At 43.3% G+C, this 17,669-nt stretch overlaps 1 protein-coding gene across 4 annotated transcripts in view; it reads right to left on the bottom strand.

The window, feature by feature from the left end:
* Positions 1-17,669, bottom strand: part of DPF1 (double PHD fingers 1) — a 203,315-nt gene that overhangs the window by 162,887 nt on the left and 22,759 nt on the right. The window contains exon 1 of one of the 4 annotated variants that reach the window (XM_040323126.1): positions 1,859-1,947. The exons of the other annotated variants lie outside the window; for them this stretch is intronic. The gene's annotated coding sequence lies outside the window, so the exon portion shown is untranslated. Of the gene's footprint in view, positions 1-1,858; positions 1,948-17,669 lie in introns of those variants that run through there. 4 annotated transcript variants of the gene reach the window in all.

Raw genomic sequence — 17,669 nt, 5'->3', positions numbered from 1 at the left:
CACTGTAAAGAGGCCCTGTCATGCCATATTCCTCTTACAAGGGATATTTACGTTCCTTGTAATAGGAATAAAAGTGATCAAAATTTTTAAGTGTCAAAATATTTTTTTTTTGAGTAAAATTAACAATATTTTTTTTTTAAAAGTGCCCCTGTCCCCGCACACAGAAGCGAACGCATACATAAGTCCCGCCCACATATACCAAACCACACACGCGAACGTTAGAGCGAGAGCAATAATTCTAGCCCTAGACCTCCTTTGTAACTAAAAACATGTAACCAGTAAAAAAAATTCAAGCGCCATTCCACGAGCGTGTGCAATTTTGAAGCGTGAGATGTTAGGTTATCTATTTACTCGGCGTAACTTCAGCTTTTACATTATGAAAAAAAATTGGGCTAACTTTAATGTTTTATTTTTAAAGCATGTAATGTAAATGAAATTTTTGGTGCAAATACCGTGCGAGATAAAAAGTTGCAATGACCGCCATTGAATTCTCTAGGGTCTTTGCTAAAAAAAAAAACATATATAATGTTTGGGGGTTCTATGTAATTTTCTAGCAAAAAAAATTATGATTTTTACATGTAGGAGCGAAGTGTCAGAATTGGCCTACAGTAGTTGTTAAATCAGAGGTTCACCCTCAAAATTAACTTTTTAGCTAACCTATCTCCAGCCTTAATAAAGGCTTGTAGCGTTGTCATTTTTTTTTTAAATGTGTACACTTACCTGTCTTCAGCCTCACTTCCAGGTCATCTTCCTTGCGGGGAGTGGGCGTGTAGCTCCTTTTCCCCGACGGGGAGCTCTGCGCAATGTCTCCTGGGAGTGAGTGTTGATCCTCCCAGGAGATGATTGACGTGCGGGTAAAGCGCGTCATCGCCTTTTCGAAAATATCCCACGGGGACTCGGCTCTTTACGGCGCCTGCCGTGTAGAGCTGACTGCGCAGGCGCCGTAAAGTGCCGAGTCCCCCTCGGATATTTTCGGAAGGCGTTGATGCGCTTTACCTGCATGTCAATCATCTATGCCTTGTCTTAGGAACGCAGTATGCTGGATGTAACGGTCTATTGATGTTTTAGGGTGAACCCCCCCTTTAAGTGGTTAAACTTTAAATGTTATTTGTACAATTTTCTTTTAGTAAAAATGACATTTGTATGCTTAATAAAAACATGATGAACTGTGCTGGTTTTTCTGTTTTGGACCATCTGAAAACGGGAGAAAATAAGCAATATCATGTGGCAAAGCTTTTTTTTTTTGCCTAAAATGTTGCTAAAAGGTTCCCCGTGTTACTTTTAGAGGGAAATGCTATTTATTTTTTTCTTATGTATATCTGGGTAATCCCCAAGAAGAAGTGCACAATAGGAAGCAGAGAATAAAAGTAAAAAAAAAAAAACCTAGAGGCCCTCAAAATCTTTTTCAGTGAAAAATTTGAGCAAAGCATGTTAAGCACATAAACATCTGTATCTAAAACACAATATCCATAATCAAGGTGCCTGGAATGAAGGCGACCCGTGCAGCCCCCTGCCTCCCTGACATATAATAGCTACGCGGTCATGTGATCACTACACTGGAAGAACAAAGGAAAAGGTCACATTAATGAAAGGGAGGAACACAAATATGAAAGCAGGTAAAGCCTATAGCTGTGCTTTTTTTTTCTCTTTTACAATCCATGTGTAAGACTGTGCAAAGGAACCATGAAATTACATTTAGGGGTAAGACCCGCTTTATTCTGGTTAAAAACAGATGCAATGGACCTAAATGACCCCATATGGCTTGTAAATTCTGATATTGCTCAAAGTTTAAGGGGAATTACATGGAAAGTAAAAATTCAGTAATAAGTACTCTATAAGAATAACTGCTTATGGTTACCGAATCTCTGCATCTTGTTCTCATACACATCAGATTTCACCCTACTGCAACTCCTAAGAGCGCTGCAAGAGTTCTTTGTGTGTTTTAAAGAGCGGTGGGTTGATTTACTGAAACTGGAGAGTGCAAAATCTGGTGCAGCTGTGCGTGGCAACCAATCAGCTTCTAAGTTCAGCTTGTTCAATTAACCACTTAAGACCCAGACCTTTAGGCAGGTAAAGGACCCGGACAGTTTTTGCGATTTGGCACTGCGTCGCTTTAACTGACAATTGCGCGGTCGTGCGACGTGGCTCCCAAACAAAATTGGCATCCTTTTTCCCCCACAAATAGAGCTTTCTTTTGGTGGTATTTGATCACCTCTGCGTTTTTTATTTTTTGCGCTATAAACAAAAATAGAGCGACAATTTTGAAAAAAATGCAATATTTTTTCCTTTTTGCTATAATAAATATCCCCCAAAAAGATATAAAAAATTATTTTTTTTCCTCAGTTTAGGCCGATAAGTATTCTTCTACCTATTTTTGGTAAAAAAAAAATCGCAATAAACGTTTATCGATTGGTTTGCACAAAATGTATAGTGTTTACAAAATAGGGGATAGTTTTATTGCATTTTTATTAATTTTTTTTTTTTACTACTACTAATGGCGGCGATCAGTGATTTTTTTCATGACTGCGACATTATGGCGGACACATCGGACAATTTTGACACATTTTTGGGACCATTGTCATTTTCACAGCAAAAAATGCATTAAAAATGCAGTTTGGGAGTTAACCACTAGGGGGCGCTGAAGGGGTTAAGTGTGACCTCATCTGTGTGACCTCAAACTTAAAATGCAGTTTGGGAGTTAACCACTAGGGGGCTGGACGTGTGACGTCATTGATCGTGTTTCCCTATATTAGGGAACACACGATCAATGACACCGCCACAGTGAAGAACGGGGAAGCTGTGTTTACACACAGCTCTCCCCATTCTTCAGCTCCGGGGACCGATCGCGGGACTCCAATGGCGATTGGGTCCGCGGTTCCCGCGGCCGTTATCACGGACTGGGCACTTAAAGAGGACGTACAGGTACGTGCTTGTGCCCAGCCATGCCATTCTGCCGACGTATGTCTGCAGGAGGTGGTCCTTAAGCGGTTAAAAGGGTTGTAAAGGCTTATTTATTTATTTTTTAAATAACAAACATATCATACTTACCTCCACTGTGCAGTTCGTTTTGCAGAGTGGCCCCCGATTCTCCTGTTCTGGGGTCCCACAGCGGCTCTTCCGGCTCCTTCCCACAATAGCTAACCCCCTCTCTGGGAAGCTCTCTCCCGAGGAGGTTGCCTTGCGACCACGCTCCCTGTCATACACTTGGCATCCATAGCCGCAGAGTGTATGACTCGGGCCTGCTCCCGGCGGCCGCGTCATTGAATTTGATTGACAGCAGCGGGAGCCAATGGCTGCGCTGTAGGGCTGGGGAAAAAATAGATTTGAATCTTGAATCGAGTTGCAAGGTCAAATCGATTCAGATTTTCAGCAGGGATGAGCTCCAGCGTGTTGGCATAGTACACGTGCAGACCCCGCCAGGAAGTCTGCACGGCGCTGCACTAATCACAGGCAGGGAGACATTTCCTGATCTCTGCAGCCGAGCATCGGGACAATGTCTCCCTGGCTGTGATTAGCGCAGCGCCGTGCAGACTTCCTGGCGGGCTCTGCGCGTGTACTATGCGAACATGCTGGAGCTCATCCCTAATTTTTAGCAAATAGATTTTTTTTTTTTTTACACCGCGCCGGTCCTGAGAAACTGAGAGCAGGAGTTTTTAGGCGGGGCCAGACGCCTCGATTCGAATCGTGAATCGAGTTGTTTTTTTAAAATCGCAGGTTTTTTTGAGGGAGAAAATCGCCCAGCTCTACTGCGCTGCTATCTATCTATCCAATCAGCGCAGAGACTCTGTGGAGAAGAGGACGCCAGGGACACGTAGAGCAGGTGAACTGGCTCAGGTAAGTAAAACGGGGGGGGCTGGGGGGCCCAGCCAATACCCTTATTTTGAAGAACCTAAGGAGCCTGGTGGAAAGTTGTTGGCTGAACACCACCTGAATCCAATAAGACGCATGCGCTGTTCGGTGATTTTGACAGCTGGTGGCGCCTGTCAGAATACAATAGTTGCAACAGGAGATTCGTCTATCCGCATGGTTTAGTATGGGTGGAGCAACCTGTTTTATTTTTTTTGTTCAGCCCTCAGACCGACCAAAAAAAATGTGATTTCTAGTGCTGCAGTGCTTGATGATGGAAATCACACTATTCTCTATGGTGCCCATTCACATCAATGAGTGTGATTTTTTTAAAGGGTGCAGGTGCTTCTGGGTGTGGCATAGTGTGTTTTGGCCCAATAGAGCTCAATGGAAGAGCATGAAAAGCACACACAAAAAAATGTCCAGGGTTTTTGGTGCTTTTGGCAGAGTTTTGGGGTTAACCTCTTCCCGCCATCCACCTACTAACCCTTTAAGGAATCTAAAAGTCGGGAGGCGGAGGTGGGCATTAATGCCATGTGAATAAACTGATACTGCAGTACTGAAGCGTGGCAGGCATAGGGATTGGCCAGGTCACCAAATCTGACCATTTTTGGTATCACCACAAAACTGTTCATCATCCTGTTGCTTTTCTCTGGATGCACTTTCTTTGTGCGTTAACCAATATGAAGCTGTAGAAAATGGCATTTGGTAAGATAGGATCTCAAGACGGAGGGTTTGAAATTGGAATGACTCATAGCAACCTATCACCTTCCACATTTCAGTTTCTAATGTGCACAGAAAATGAATTATAAAAGGCACCCATTTTTTGCACATGGCGTTCAATCATCTTCGTGAAAACGTTCTTCACCCTAATGCCGCGTACACACGATCGGACATTCCGACAACAAAACCGTGGATTTTTTTTCCGACGGATGTTGGCTCAAATTTGTCTTGCATACACACGGTCACACAAATGTTGTTGGAAATTCCGAACGTCAAGAACGCGGTGACGTACAACACGTGCGACAGCACTAGAAAAGGGATATTCAATACCAGTCATGTTAGTAGAAGTTTGGTGAGAGACGATTCGTGCTTTTCAGCCTCATGCTTATCAGTCCGTTACAGCGTGATGAATGTGCTATCTCCATTACGAACGCTATTTTTTTCAGACCGATCGCTTCCGTCTCGTACTTGATTCAGAGCGTGCGTTGAATTTTGTGCGTTGGAATTGTCCACACATGATCAGAATTTACGGGAACGGATTTTGTTGTCGGAAAATTTGAGAACCAGCTCTAAAATTTTTGTTGTCGGAAATTCCGACAGAAAATGTCCGATGGAGCCTACACACGGTTAGAATTTCCGACCAAAAGCTCCCATCGAACATTTGTTGTCAGAAATTCCAAGCGTGTGTACGCAGCATTAAGGCTTAGTGGAGGGGGAGTAATAATGTGCAGTTGATCTGCGTTTTTACTACCTCCCCCCTGACCAGTCACCTCCCGGAAGGGCATGTTGTCCTTGACATGCTGTGATGCCGAGCATTGCAGTTCGGCAATTTGCTGCACCGTCTGTCAAACTAGTCCATTGAAGTCAATGGGACTGCACCACAACAATGTGCCAAAGAAAGCTATGATGTCTATAATAGAAGAATAGTAGTAATGCGATGTAAAATCCACATTGGGATACAAAAAACCTCCCCCCGGGGATTACAATAAAAGAAAAAAAAATGTGGCCGCTCGATTAGTGACTGGCAAAAAACCATAGGAATCAATCTCACCTTCGCTGAGAGCCCTTCATTGGTTGCCAGTAAAAGACAGAATCGCTTTCAAGGCGCTCTGCTTAACGCATATGTGTATTCAAGAAAATGCCCCCCAATATCTATGCGAAAAAATAAAAGCCCATAACCCAAATCGCATTCTGCGATCCACAAATCAAAACCTACTCCAAATACCCAAAGCCAAATACAAGTCCAAAGGAGATCGAAGATTTGCAGTCCAGGGACCTCGGCTGTGGAATGCGCTACCAACCACCATCCGACTGGAGTCAGACCACTTGGCCTTCAGGAGAAAGATTAAAACCCATCTCTTCTGAGGTCAAGGGGTCTTTTTTCTTACCCATGGAATGGAAACAGCGCCCAGAGGCGACTCAGTTCGCATGTGTTGCGCTTTACAAGTTTTTCACTCATTCACTCACTCATTCAGAAGGCGCCAGTTTAACCTCCTGTAAACTGGCAGTCAAACCTGGTCTCAAATGAGATCCACCACAGATTGCTTTTCAGAGTGCCGCCCATGTGAACTAAGCCCTAAAGAGGCCCTTATGCACTACAAAGGCAGTTCTACTTTTTAGACACTTTCATATTTTCTCCAATCATAACTTGCTGATTCATGGTTCTCTATTGACTTTTGACAGATGGCCAGCCTTGCATTTGTGTGCGCTTTTCATACAATTACTTCTCTTGTGTCCCGCACAGCATGGATGCCCCCCACCTGCACGGAGAGCCAAATCTCAGAATGACCCCCCCTACCCTCAGCCAACGTAAAAGAGTATTGGATGGCCTATAAGTGGCAGCTTTACCTAAGGCAACCAATCGGGTTCCATTCCTCTTAGTGTAGTCAGATCAATAAATAATTTCTAATTGGTTTCAATGACTTGCTGCACTCTGCACATTGCACTTTGCCAATGAAAATCAGGCCAATGTCTCGATTCTCAATCTGTAACATTACAGGCTTCTCATGTCCGTCTGGCACATCCAGAGAAATAGAAGTCATATATTTTCTCTGATTGTAAAGCATTTGCACCCTGCTCCTCGCAGCGCCCTCCGCTATCAAAATCTCTGAAATCACCGCTCTATTTTTAGATCCTAATATTTTTTTTAGTTCTTAATGTTGCATTGGCGAGACCAAATCTCTGCCAATATTTTATTGTACACCTCCTCCCCAACACACTCCCCCCCTTGTCAATCCCTCCCGTACTCCCCCACCCTTGTACCCCCCCCCCCCACCCCACCAGACATCAGCCAACCTGCAGAACAGACACAAGATTCTGGCATATCATTGTGTGGGTGTAAGAGGGGGGGTAGGGCACTGACACACAGTACTTGCACACCCTGCACGCATCAAATCCCAATATATATGTATATATGCAGCAGTACAAGAGCATTAACATTTCAAAAGCTTTGCACCAGGAAGAGAAGCAGCAGATTGGCACCTAACAAAAATACAATTATTTGCAGCTCAGATAAAATGTGGGGCCAGGTATATAATTTGGATTGATGAGAAGCATGTATATTAAAACCTCTCTGGAGATGATGAAAGCGTTGGGATGTAATAAGAGGAAATAAGAAAAAATGATAGGAAGAGATCGGGTGTTATTGAGGGCTATAAGGAGTTACTTATGGAGCGGCAGAACATTATAGAGATTAGTAATTGCAGAAGGGGCATAAAGGGTTGTAGAAAATACTCGGGCTTAAATCAGCGCCGCTGCATGCTGCAACCAAAGGACACTAAATTCTGATTGGATGTTATTAGTGGCACTGATGGTTTATTTATTAAAGCTGAACTCCAAGAATTGTAATTATAGCAGTAGAATGGTGTTAAAATGTTTTTGCCTTGGAATGTTCTTTTGATTTATTCCATCCATTTGTTGTACTATCTCTCTATGGCATCCTTTTTTTAAGCCCTTTTACCAATGCAAATCCTTTTTCTTTTTCTAAATGTAAATACCTTTTAGATTATTTTTTCTCCTTCACTTCCTAGGCGAGTACATCACTAGGCGATTCGCAAAGGTTCCTGGGATAGCGGCGTCATGTATCCCAGGAGTTCTTGCGCATCACCTACTGCCCGAAATTTCACGTTGTGAACCTGTCATGAAGAAGAAAAGCCGCAAAGAGGCATTACTGCGCATGATCGGGAGGTACATGCTGGGTAGCCAGCTGCACAGAAATCCCAGAACTGAAGACAGGAGGGCTTCAGATGCCCACAGCTAAAATGGAACCTTCCTGCTTCCAAGATTTGTAAGTAAAAAACGTTTTTTAAAGAAAGTAAATGTGCAACACATATGACATGTTGTAAATGGTAATGCACATGTTTGGACAAAGACAGAGCAACCTTTAAAAAAAAGTGTTTGGGCGACTGGAACTCCGCTTTAATAATTATTGGGGGCCAAATCAATGAATGAACAAAATTCTAGCTGAGAATGTGTTCGGAAGAAATGATGGTACAAAGCATAATAAAACAGATTTAATTAGTCTGGGATTTCATTCAAATAGGAGATCTGAATACAATTTTAAACCCCAACTCAAAACAAAACAAAAAGTCAGGGCTGTGTCCGCACTGCACGGGTCAACTGCTTGTTTTGTCTATCAGAGAGGCGAAAACTGTATACTCACCCGATCCTCCACTCCACCAGCAAACGGCACTCCCCCACGATCCAGCAGTGGACTGTTCCTGACGTCCTCATGTCCAGAGCAGGTCTATGGAATGTTGATATCAGGATCAGCCCAGATAGCAAGCAATTGTGCTGCAAGTTTGAAAATGAATTGATAAGCTATTGCTAGACTTGCCAGGCTTCACCAGTTTGTGGCACAATTGCAGCAAGTCTGCATTGCGTGACTCCAGATCAACTTTCTTTGCAAACATTCTGCAAGTCTGCTCCAAGTTCTGGTTCAGTTATGTTGTGCAACAGTCTTCCCACCACAGGGGTCACTGTGGCTGAAATTTCATGCTGTAGACTTGCAGAGCTCTTGCTGCACTCACCACTGCAACTTTGCTCTTGCTAGAGACTTGCCACGCAAATTTGCTACAAATTGGAAATGTGTCACTAAAACGTGTTCTTCAAATTCTCTGTAACTGTACAACATGCCAGTAAAAATGTGCACCAAGTTAACAAGACATTAATTCAACACTACCACAAATTTGTGGCAAGTTATCCTTGCTACCTGGGAATCCACAAGACCGCTAGACTGCATGGGGCAGGAGCCACAGGGACCGGTCTTGTGCAGGGAAGATCGGAGGATTATGTAAGTATATCTATCTTTTCTAATCCCCTAGACCAGGGGTAGGCAACCTCCGCCTTCCAGCTGTTTTGGAACTACAAGTCCCATGAGACATTGCAAGACCCTTACAATTACAGGAAAAAGTCCTGTCATGTGTATGCTATGGGTGTGCCCAGCCAACTCGCTTTGGACAAAAATTCACGGAAAAGTTTGTTTGAAGTCCGATCGTGTGTACAAGGCTTTAAATTGTGGACGCAAGTAGATTAATGCCAGTTGGAATTTCCGGCAGAAGTCCTATGGGAGCTTTTCATCGGATATTCCGTCCCTGTGTATGCCCCATCGGACTTTTTCTGCTGGAATTTCCGACGGACTTAGAGAGCAGGTTCTCTATTTTTCCGTCGGAAATTCTGAAGAAAAGTCTGGCCGTGTGTAGGCGGCATTAGAGATTTTAGTTTTAGGGTAAACTTTCTCTTTAAAGTGGAAAGTTCAACCCCCACCCCTCCACTGTAACATTATTGGAAGTTTTTGTTTTCTGGGAGTGGGTACCTTTCAAGGATTACGGGTGTTGGATCATCCCCCTCCCCGGCCACCCACAACCTCCTGGGACATGTGACAGGTTGGCTGTGGTTGAAGCCATCATCATTGCTAAAATGTCATAACTCTGTGACCTCTCTTTCTCCAGACTGTTAACTGGACTATGAACATGCTCACACTGGTTATATCTTGCTTGTGCCTTCATCTACTGTAAAGTTGCCTAAACACTACTCTTTCATCTCCCAATAGCTTAAGCATATCAAGATGTCAGAACTCAATGCAGTGCAATAAAAACAATATTTTTTCAGGTTGCTTGAATTCCCTCTTTTAGCCTGAGAGGAGAGGACCATAAACATATAACATATGAAAACAAATTTATTCAGGGAAGCCTATCCCACCTCCACCTAAAAACTGTACTTCGGCCACGTCCATTAGATCGTTCCCCACAGCTATTACCCTTTGTGCTACCTCCACCTCCCGAGGGCCCTCCTATTCCTTCTGTATTGGACTGTATTGTAATTATACTGTCTCCTTTTATATAATAAAACACTGCAAACAGTTGGCACTAAATAGATTCTGTAACAAAAATAATAATATAAATCTTGATTTTAAGTGGTTACTCCAGCAGTACTTAAAGTGGAAGTCCATGCAAAATCTTAAATCCCTGCATCTATAGACACCAGGGATCTAACACTAACCTATCTATCCCTGTAAAGAAAGGATGAGTATACATACCTTTTTGGTAGCTGATCTGCCCCGCTTCGACCCGATCCCCAGCGCCGGAAGCTCTGCAGAGGACACAGAGGGCAACGGCTGTGAAATGAATGGGAAGTGACGTCACCCATAGAGTTACTATGGGGCTTCCATTGTCCTCTGTCTCTACACAGAGAAGCCGCCGCTGACAGCTCAGCGTGGGATCGGCTTCCAAAAAGGTATGTACAGTATACTTGTTTTTTCTTTACAGTGATAGAGAGGTCAGTGTTAGATTCCTGGGGCCAGATTCACAGAAAAAGTACGCCGGAGTATCTGCTGATACTCCGGCGTACTTTCAAATTTCCCGCGTCGTATCTTAATTTGTGATTCACAAACAAGATACGACGGCATTTGGCTAAGATCTGACAGGCGTACGCCTTCGTATCTTAGGATGCAATACTTCGGCCGCCGCTGGGTGGAGTTCGCGTCGTTTTCCAGCGTTGGGTATGCAAATTAGCTTTTACGGTGATCCACGAAGGTACGCGCGTTCGTTAAGTCGTCACTAGTCGGTTTTTCCCGTCGCAAAGTTATGGCTGCTATTGAGGTGGTGTAACAATAGACAGCCCATGTTAAAGTATGGCCGTCGTTCCCGCGTCGAATTTCCAATTTTTTTTTTGCGTAAGACGTCCGGGAATACGAAACAACGTAACGCACGTCGCCGTTCAAAACATTACGTCGGGGGGCGACGACATTTCGCGCAAAGCACGGCGGGAAATTTTCGCACGGAGCATGCGCAGAACGTTCGGCGCGGGAGCGCGCCTAATTTAAATGGTACACGCCCCATTTGAATTAGGCGGGTTTGCGCCGGACGGCTTTACGTTACACCGCCGTAAGTTTACACGCAAGTGCTTGGTGAATCAGGCACTTGCGCTGAAAACTTGCGGCGGTGTAACGTAAAGACGATACGTTACGCCGCCGCGATTCTTTATGAATCTGGCCCCTGGTGTCTATAGATGCAGAGATTTTAGATTTTGAATGGACTTCCACTTTAATACCATATTGTTATTTATAAATCACTGAATACCCGATTGGAATAATGTGTGGGTTTTTATTTTTATTTGCCTGTTTTTTATACTTGTCTTGAGCCCACCTCCAGCCCAAATTGTATTATTTCATTTTAGATGAAGCGTGGAAGGGGTTAGAGTAGTATTTCTCAACCAAGGCTCCATGAAACCCTAGATTTCCTCCGTAGATTGGTAGGGGTTCATTGAGCAAGAACAACGTCTGCCTCTCATAGAAGTAATCACTGACACCAATGATCCTTTTAGCTATCTGTATGACCACAAATGTAAGAAGTACAGTATTTTCCCAGTGACAATCACACTAATGTTCTGTGAGTTGAAGATATAGTAATTATTAGCAAGGGGTTCCCTGGGCCAGGAAAGTTATTTTAACCACTTAGCGACCGCCTCATGTACATATACGTCGGCACTTTAAAGATGGATATCACGGGAACGGCAGCAGCAGCTGCCACAACCGGGATATTCATCTTTTCAGCGGCCGGTCCTGTAAACGATAAAGGTGGTTTCCGCGGCGGTTTCGTCACAAGATCACCGTTATCGGTGGCGGGAGAGAGACCCCCCCCCTCCAGCCACACGCCGGCGCCCTCCACCGCTTACCGGAGCCGTCGGTATCGGCGGAGGTGATCGTGACCTGTCAGTGGCTGGGTATGGATACGAGTGAGGGCAAGATGGCCCTCACCCGCCTCCATACTATAGCAGGGTCGGAAGCAACGTCACTTCCGCCCATATGTTTTAAAGGGAAATTTTTTTGTAGTAATTTTTTCAAATTAATTTTTATTTACCGTATATCGGCGTATAACACGCACCCTAACTTTAAGAGGGACGTTTCAGGCAGGGCTGTGGAGTCGGTAGATAAATGTTCCGACTCCTCAGTTTTATGTACTTCCGACTCTGACTCCGACTCCTCGACTCCGACTCCTCTGTATTAATATGCGAATGTATTTTATACATTCCTTGAGGGAAAGAAACGCAACCTACCACCACAGAACTACTGGCTGGGAAGCCAACAGTCTACTGTATTGCACAGTTTAAGCAAAAGACAAACACAATGAAAACAAAGTTTTATAAAAAAAAAAATTATTAATCAATCAAGTGGCTGGATAGTAGCAGCAGGCATAAACATCAGGAACAGGATCTTTACCAGTTCAAAAATACAAACCACATTATTTGGTTGTTTTAGAACAAAAACAAAGCTTATCAATAATGAACCAAAAACAAAATCTGTAAAACCTAGAAATGGTTTATATTAATCTTGAAATGTAGTTATAGGCTTAGCAAATGCAAATCAATTCAATGTAGAGTTCTAAGGAAGAGAATTGCCTCTGCCAGATCCTCTTTCATAGAGGCTCTTAAGTCAGACTTTATGATTTTTAGGGCTGAAAATAATCTTTCGACACTGACTTGGGTGGGTGGCATTGCAGTAACTATTCTGGCCACATCACTAACGATCTCTGGATAAACAAGGATGGCTTCTTCAACAGTAAGTTTTAGTGTTGCTCACGAATATTCGTATTGCGAATATTCGGCTCGAATATGGCATATTCGAGTATTCGCGATATATTTCGAATTTCGCGGTGAATATTCGCTATTCCGAATATTCGCATTTTTTCAATTTTACTTTTAAAACAGATCACATCCTATCGACGTCTAAAAGCATTGCTGGTATGATTAGAGACCCTGGGCCGAGTAGCTAAGCTGAGGCGATCCTTTTATGTTGCCGAATATAAAAAAAAAAAAATTGCGAATTTTCGCTAATGCGAATGCGAAAATGATTGTGAATTTTCGATAACTGTGGTAGGAGAACTCTGATTGTCTCTGATGCAAAAAGGGGGGGCTTTGTGTATGTTTCTGTTATGAATATTTGTATGTTTGATATTATTTTTTTTTGTAAGAAGGAAAAAATTGCGCATACCTTAAAAAAGGGGGAGAATACAGCAGCAACTCAAAAATGTTATACAACATAAATTAATACAAGACAGAAAATGGAGTCGCTCTACAAGAATAAAAAATATGTCTAGTGACAAGACATGTGGGCAAATTATAAAATAAGCAAGCGCAAATAACTTGTGAAATACACAGTGAAACAAATATATAAAGAAATATAGTCCCAATAATAGAAAAATAATCTTTCATAAAAATGTCTTTGATATGTGAAGTGAAAAAAAGTCCAAAGCATGCAGCATGAACGTGTTCAATCTTCAAGGTGTTTGATTGACAAACGGCTGTGACAGATGGATAGAGTAAAGAATCACCACCAATGCAAAACACTTTTTATTTTCTATTGTAAAATATCACAAATATTCTGAGCCAATCAGAGTGCTCCTTCCGCATTTGCCGAATATTCGCAATTATTTTGTATTGTAAAATATCATGAATATTCTGAGCCAATCAGAGTGCTCCTTCCGCTTTTGCCGAATATTCGCAATTATTTTGTATTGTAAAATATCAAGAATATTCTGAGCCAATCAGAGTGCTCCTACCGCAGTTGTCGAAAATTCGCAATTATTTTCGCATTCGCAATAGCGAAAATTCGCAATCATTTCATTTCGATAAAATATCACGAATATTCGAATTTAGCGAATATATCTCGAATATTCGACTATATATTCGAGATATTCGAGATATATCGAAATCGAATATGGCGTATTCTGCTCAACACTAGTAAGTTTTGATGAGCGATCATACTTTTCAACTTCTTTTAGTGCTTTATAAAACTCCTGTTGGAATTTTTTTTTTAATTCCAATCTAAATTTAGTAGGAGTCGGTGCATTGTTTGCCGACTCCGACTCCAGGTACCCAAAATTTCCCCCGACTCTGACTCCTCGACTCCGACTCCACAGCCCTGGTTTCAGGGGAAAAAAATCCAGAGCCCCTACGTATAACACGCATGCACAGTTTACCCTCTATACTCAGGGTAAAAAAAGTGAGTGTTATACGGCAATAAATACAGTATTTTTTTATTGCATTCAAGTCCAAATATGAGAACTGAGGTCTTTTTGACCCCAGATCTCATATTTGAGAGGATCTGTCATGTTTTTTTCTATTACAAGGGATGTTTACATTCCTTGTAATAGGAATAAAAGTGACCCAATAAAAAAAAAAAAAAACAGTTTTAAAATCAATAAAATAAAGAAAAATAAATAAGAAAAAAAATGTAAAGCGCCCCGTCCCGATGAGCTCAAGCACATAAGTGAGCGCATACGTGAGCGGCGCCCACATATGAAAATTATGTTTAAATCACACATGTGAGGTATCGCCACGATCGTTTGAGCGAGAGCAATAATTCCAAATCTAGACCTCGGCCCGGATTCAGAAAGGAGATACGACGGCGTATCTCCAGATACGCCGTCGTATCTCTGAGTGTGCGTGGTCGTAACTATGCGACTGATTCAGAGAATCAGTTACGCATAGATTTCCCTAAGATCCGACCGGCGTAAGTGTCTTACACCGTCGTATCTTAGGCTGCATATTTACGCTGGCCGCTAGGTGGCGCTTCCGTATAGTTACGCGACAAATATGCTAATTAGGTAGATACGCCGATTCAGAAACGTACGTCCGGCCAGCGCATTTTTTTACGTTGTTTACGTTAGGCTTTTTCCACCGTAAAGTTACCCCTGCTATATGAGGCGTAGCTAATGTTAAGTATGGACGTCGTTCCCGCGTCGAGTTTTTAAAATTTTACGTCGTTTGCGTAAGTCATTCGCGAATAGGGCTGTACGTAAGTTACGTTCACGTCTAAAGCATTGACGATTTGCGGCGTAATTTCGAGCATGCGCACTGGGATTTCGAGCATGCGCTGTTCGTAAAAAACTTCAAATACGCGGGGTCACAGTTAATATACATAAAACACGCCCACATCATCCACATTTAATTAGGCGGGCTTACGCCGACACACATACGTTACGCCGCCGTAACTAAGGGCGCAAGTGGTTTCTAAATACGGAAGATTTTCCCTAAACTTGTTGTCAGGACAGGAATGATGGAAAATGTCTCCAAGCAGGACACTCTTTAAGAAGATTGGGGAAGTTTTAGTTCCTTAGGCAATCCATTTATTGCTGTCCATGTCTTTCTGTCCCTGAGGATCGCACCCCTATTCCTTGCATGGGCCAGGAAGTGAGTTTAAAAGAGAAATTCAGGGTTTTATTTTTTTAAATCGTACGTTTCGATGCTGCATCTGTCCCCCGCCAGCTTGAAGACTGAGAATTCAGCGATCAAAGACCACTGAGTTCTCACAGCTCTGTGAACAGAGAGCTGCTGACTGCCCTGCCCCCCCCCCCCAAATGCTCTCTAGGGGCAGTTCGCTGAGAGGCTGAGCCAGGTGCAGGTCCAGGGTTGTGGGTGAATCCCGACTTCATTGTCGCAATCTTGCCCCAGCCTAGATCGGATCTGTGACGTCAGCCGACAGGGGGTTTTCAACCCTTTTTCGGCCGCTAGCGGGAGGTAAAACCACCCCGCTAGCAGCCGAATAGCGCCGCAAAGTTACCGCCAATGCCCCCGCCCGCCCTAGTGTGAAAGGGGCCCTAGGGCTCCTTCTGTTTGTTTAAAACTTCTACTGTATCTTTTAATTTTACAGCCAAATGTTCAGGTTCTTTTTTTCTTAAATCTAGCAAAACTCTTGCGAACTTCTTTAGAACTTTTCGGCCTCGTTCTTGCTTTTGATGCTTGCCGTTTTACACCTGAACAAAGTCTACATACAGCTAAGTGATGTAGATACAGAAAGATAGAGAAGAGAGATAGTTAGATAGACTTCAATTATATTGGTGATTTTCATTGTCAGCATCTCAGCCCTGGTTTGTTTTCATGCAAAGATCCAAGGTGGTTTTGGCACCAATCCTGGCACAGGATTGGCTGATAGTTTCAGCAAGGACTAGGTACAGATTAAAATGAGATAATTTAGCATTGTGCTTAAAGTAGAACTATAGGCAAAAACATTTTTTGTTTTGGATAGCGTAAGGGAGGGTTAAAACCCCAGTTGGTTTATTTTTTGCCATCTGTTCCCCATTGGGAAGATTTACCTTCACTTCCTGTCCCATAGCCAAAACAGGAAGTGAAAGGAAATCCCTGCAAATGAAGGGAATCCCTTGGGGATCATTAGGTCATCAGGACTAGTTGGAAGACTTCCTCTGTATTACTTTTCTGGGGACAACTCAAAATTTGGAATTTTCTTCTATGCCTTGTACACACGACCAGTTTTCCCGTCGGGAAAACTGCCATGACAGCTTTTGGCCGGGAAAACTGGCTGTGTGTATGCTCCATGGCAGTTTTCCCGACATGAAAACCTGCCTGGAATCCCGGTGGGAAAAATGGGAATATGTTTTCCTTTTTCCTGAAGGGATTCCCGGCTGTCTTTTTCCCGGCAGTTTTCCTATGGCAAACACTGCGGTGGAGCATAAACATGGTCAGGATTCCCAGCCATAGCTCTCATGGCAGTTTTCCTGCCAGGAAAACCGGCCGTGTCTAGGGGGAAAAAGCTGGTGAGACGGTTCTCGGCTTTCCCCTCGGTTTTCCCGGTGGACTTTTTACCACCGGGAAAACCGATCGTGTGTATGGGGCATTACTTTCACTTTCAATGCTAATGGTAAACAGGACAAATAGAGACAACGGATCTCCCCAATGGGGCACAGACAGCAATAAAATCTGACAATAGTTCTAATCCCTCTCCATTATGCAATACTAAAGAAAAGGTTTTATCTTTAGTTATACTTTAAGGTTAAAGATGTAACTTTCACATTTAAAGCAGAATTCCAGATTTGGCGTTTTTGTACATAGTTACATTGGTCCAGCTTGGACTATTGTCGGTAAATATGTGTCAATGTAAATATGTCCCATGCTGAGCAGCTGTTCTGCTGTATTGTAAAGACAGGAAGTTACGTGCCTTGCATGGACGCCAATCCGGGAAGACTTTGGGGCAGATCCACATAGATCTGCACCCGCGCAGCGTATCAGAGATACGCTACGCCGCCGTACCTTACCTGGCGTTCTTTCAAATCCTCAAAGATTTTGCGCCGTAAGTTACGGCGGCGTAGTGTATTTCTAGCGGCGGAATTCAAATCGGCGATTAGGGGGCGTGTTTCATTTAAATGACGCGCGTCCCCGTGCCAAATGAACTGCGCATGCTCCGTTTCGAAATTTCCCGCCGTGCATTGAACGAAATAACGTCGCAAGGACGTCATTTTTTAAACTTAGACATGACTTACGTCCATCCCGATTCACGGACGACTTGCGCAAAAAAAAAGAAAAAATTCAAATTTCGACGCAGGAACGACGGCCATACTAACTGGCAAATCTAACTATACGCCGCAAAATAACAGCTTTAACTATACACTGGAAAAAGTCGACTAGAGACAACGTAAGAGAATGCGACGGGCGCGCGTACGTTCGTGGATCGTCGGAAAAAGCTAATTAGCATACCCGACGCGAAAAACGACGCAAACTCCACCCAGCGGACGCCGAAGTATTGCATCTACGATCCGAAGGCGTACGAAGCCGTACGCCTGTCGGATCAAACCCAGATGCCATCATAT

The sequence above is a fragment of the Rana temporaria genome, chromosome 9, assembly GCF_905171775.1.
Source record: "Rana temporaria chromosome 9, aRanTem1.1, whole genome shotgun sequence".
In the NCBI taxonomy this organism is placed as follows: domain Eukaryota; kingdom Metazoa; phylum Chordata; class Amphibia; order Anura; family Ranidae; genus Rana; species Rana temporaria.
This window is presented reverse-complemented; position numbering and strand designations above follow the sequence as displayed.